Raw genomic sequence first — 4388 nt, 5'->3', positions numbered from 1 at the left:
GAGGGGTAGTGATGTGGAAGGGGCACTTTAATGCCTACGGCCCTACCCAGATTCCGAGCCTCCCTTTGATGTCCCTAAGGGATCTAGAGGAGTGACTAGGTTGGAGTGTCTAGAAGACGACTAGTTGGAAATTCTAAAGAATGAGACACCATAAACTATGCTCCGATGGCCCATACCTATCATCCTGGCTACTTGGGAGTATCTTGTTTCCCCAACACAGGCAGGAATGTCCCAGGGGAGTCTCATCTCCAATCTCCAAGCAGAAGTGGCACCATGGATCAAATGGTAGAGCACTGGCCTTGAGCAAAAATCTTCATCAGGGACAGTACCCAAGGCCTGAGTTTAAGCCCCTCAACCAAAAAAACAAAAACAAAAACAAAAAAAAAAAACAAAAATCCAAAAAAGAAAGACACCCCTTGCCTGCAAGAGATGGTTAAGGAGTGGGGTTGCTCTGGTTGGGAGACCAGGTGCTGTCCTCAGGGTACAGAAATTTCTAAGAACTCCCCAGTTTTGCCCAAGGGTGAAGTTACAGCATGGTGGGCTTTGCCTTACCAAGATCTCCAGAGGTCATAGCCTTTCTTAGGCAGGGAGTAGGCGAATGGGAATAGGGGTGGGAGGGTAGTGTCAATTATATTCTCCCGATCCATGGAAGAATGGTTTTTTATGCTGGTGTCAAAGTCTGAAGGGAAGGGTTGCATGTGATTTGTGGCCTGACAAGGTGGGTTTCCCCTGGGTGGGAGAAGGTGGCTGAAGCCAGGCATTGTCAGTGGCTCACAACTGTCATCCTAGTTACTCAGGAGGCTGAGCTCTGAGGATCCAGTTTCAAAGCCAGCTCGGCCAGGAAAATCTGTGAGACTTTTTCTCCAGTGAACTACCAGAAAACCGGAAGTGGTGCTATGGCTCCAGTGGTAGAGCATGCACCTTCAACTGAAGAGCTGAGGGACTGCGCACAAGCCCAAAGTTCAAACCCCATGACCAACAACCAAAAATAAGGTAGCTTAGTTTTCCACATAGCGGTGTGTACAGTAGGAAATGGCATGCTGTGTCATGAGCCATTCCAGGCATGTGAGATGCTCTGAGTTTTGTCTATAGTTGGTCTGAGGATGGTAGTGCCATCTTCTCAAGGGTTGGGGTATTCAGTTGCTCAGGGACTGCTGAGGCCTTGGGCTACCCATGTGATGTGTGTGTGTGTGTGTGTGTGTGTGTGTGTGTATGTGTGTGTGTGTATTTTTCCATCATCTTTCTCTGTCCCCTTCATTGGTGCCTGTTTGCCTCTTTCTGACCTCAAATGGTGCCCCTCCTGCACAGCCACCTTGCCTTTAGCCCCTTATCAGGGTCTACAATGAGTCTTAAATTGCCAGAGACCTGCATATTTCAGCTTTTCTTTGGGGCCCAAATCCAGTCGTCCATGTTTTTGGCCACCTCCAGGGGATCCTGGGTTAGCAGGGCAGGTGGCATAGGTTCTCCCCCGACACAGGGTGTGGGGGGCGGGGGCTCAGTCATGTGATGTCCTATCATTTTCCTCAGCTGGGCCTCTGGCTGCATGTCCCTTCCTGAAGGCTGGTAGTGGAGTGGGGGAAGGGTGGTTGTCTGTGGCTCTGGACAACTCAAGCATGAAAGCTGACTGAAGGCCGCCCAACCAAGGATTTTCCGGGGCTACATGGGAGGTGAGGCCAAGGTGGCTTGGAAGTATCTGTCGGTGTCTAGGAAATGTCATTGTACCTTACCAAGGAAAGTCTATCTTCCAGCCCCAGCTGGGCCTCTCTAGGTCCTTCTAGACAATTCTGGATGCCCAGAACACAGAAGCACAGACTTTAGATTCCAGGGCTAGGGAACTGGTGGATGAGAGACTGGTATGAGAGACTGGTATGGCCAATACCTCAATGTTCTGGGGCATTAGCCTTGACCTGGCTATGACCCCCTTGTGTATGTTCACTTCTTAATCCAGTGTTGGCCACACACCAGGCTTTTGTGGCAGTGCTGTGGAAGTGGCAGGAGTGGAAGTGAGATCTAGGATAACCAAAATCTGAATATAGGGCCTGTGGGGATGGGGATGGCAAAGGTTGTCTATTAAGAAAAACATCTCAGATCTGGAACTCAGGGCCTAGGCACTGTCCCTGAGCTAACACACTACCACTTGAGCCACAGCTCACCTTTCATCTTTTTTAGTAGTTTAGCGGAGAGAAGAGTCTCGTGGACTTTGCTGCCTGGGCTGGCTTCAAGCTGCCATTTTAAGAGCTCAGCCTCTGAGTAGCTGGGGTTGCTGGTATGAGCCATTGGCAGCTGCTAAGGATGTTACCGTGTGTATGTGTGTGTACGTGCACATGTAAGTGTGTGTGTGTGTGTGTGTGTGTGTGTGTGTGTGTGTGTGTGTGTATGTGTGTGTTTGTGTTTACCAGGGCTTGAACTCAGAGCCTAGGTGGTATCCTTTAGCTTGTTTGCTCAAGGTTGGTGCTGTACTACTTGAACTAGGATATCTCTGCTTCCCAGCTTTTTGGTGATTCATTTGAGAGAAGAGTCTACCCAGGCTAGCTTTGAATCTTGATTGATCCTCAGGTGTCACTCTTGAGTAGCTAGGATTATAGACATGAGCCACTGGCATCCAGCTACAAAGATGTCTTCTCATACTCTCTTCTGTTCTAACACATTGTCTGCTTGCCCTGGCCTAGATCCTCTGACCTCTACATCAGCTCCCAGCAGCCGCTGATTGTGTGGAGAACATAAAGCTCAAAATTAATCCTATTTCTTTGTCCTCTGGGAAGGGAATGTTTCCTCTGAAGCCTGGTTTAGGAGGGGTAGCTGCAGATGGGTACTCGGCTTGGAGAGAAGTACTCTGTTTTAGTCAAGAAGGAAAGTGTGGCCAGATGCTAATAGCTGATTATGTCCTATTCCTAGCTCCTCAGGAGGCTGAGATGTGAGGATTACCATTCAGAGCCAGTCCAGCTAGAAAAGTGTGTGAGACTCTCTTCTGCAAATAACCACTCAAAAGCTGGAAGAAAAGCTATGGCTCAAGTAGTAGAGTGGTAGCCTTGAATGAAAAAACTGAGGGACAGAGCCCAGGCCTTGAGTTCAAGCCCTAGCACCAATATGCATGGGTGTGTATGCACACACGCACATGCTCACACACACACATACACACAGAAACCCAGACACAGACACAGACACACACACACACACACACACACACACACACACACGAGCTGAGCTAGAACTGGGGGCAGTCCTGAGGCATAGTCATAGTCACAGTAAACTCTCAAAGTAGATCAAGTGCTTTCTCCCTAAGTCCTTCTTGGGCTGAGTGGGTCTGGGCCATGGCAGTAAGTTCCATTGAATCTGCCCCTCCATCTGTGCATGGGGCCACAGGACCAAGGGAAGGACACTATGGATGCTCCTTTGTAGTCAGTCCAAGATTGCAGACCTTCATCTGTCCCCAAGCAGTGGAGAGGAAAGCAGGGCTCTGAGCCCTGGGACTCCTGGGATAGCAACTGCTACAAGCATCAGCCAGCCAGCTGTGGATACCTGAGCCTACAAGTCTTTCATGAGCACACCTCAACACCTGCCCAATGTGTGCCTGACAGAGTCACAAACTTGTGATACCCGCATGAGTGGGCATTACCTGCTGTGCCATCTTGCAGCTCCTGGCCCTCCTGGCCCAGAACCATGGTCTGAAATGTCGGTTTACTGTTCAGATGCACACTGCACCCATGACGGATGCCATTCTGATGACCCGGCTGATGACCTCCATGCCCCAAGGCGGGACCCTTCTCGATACTGTGGCCTGTTCCATACACAAAGGCCGCCAAAGAGACTGCTCTGAAGACACCTAGACATTGGGAGACCCGACCCTCAGAGGCCCATTGGAAAGCACTCTGCCTAGAGCCACAGAGTGAGCTCCAAGGGGCTCAAACTCTGGGCCTGGGCACTGTAGCTCAGCTCTTCAGCTTACCACTTGATCCACAGCACCTCTTCCAGATTTCTGGTGGTTCTTTGGAGATCAGAGTCTCCTGGACTTTCTTGCCAGGGCTGGCTTTGAACCACAATCCTCTGATCTCAGCTTCCTGAGGATCTAGGAGGACATGCATGAACCACATGCGCTTAGCTGATCTGGCCTTTCACCACAGTGGGCTAGGAGCTTCTTAAAGCTTTTCTTTATTTTTTTCTGTGCCAGTACTGGGGCTTGAACTCAGAGTTTGAGCCCTGGTTTCTTAACTTTTTCGAAAGGCTGGCACTTTACCACTTGAGCCACATTTCCATTTCTGCCTTTTGGTAGTTCATTGGCAAGAAAAGAGTTTCACTAACTTTCTTCCCCTGAGTTGGATTTGACCCACGATATCTGGTCTCAGTCTCCTGAATAGCTAGGATTTACAGGGGTTGAGCCACTGGTTGAT

The sequence above is a fragment of the Dipodomys merriami genome, unplaced genomic scaffold (assembly GCF_024711535.1).
Source record: "Dipodomys merriami isolate MVZ:Mamm:240054 unplaced genomic scaffold, mDipMer1.0.p SCAF_252, whole genome shotgun sequence".
NCBI lineage: Eukaryota > Metazoa > Chordata > Mammalia > Rodentia > Heteromyidae > Dipodomys > Dipodomys merriami.
This window is presented reverse-complemented; position numbering follows the sequence as displayed.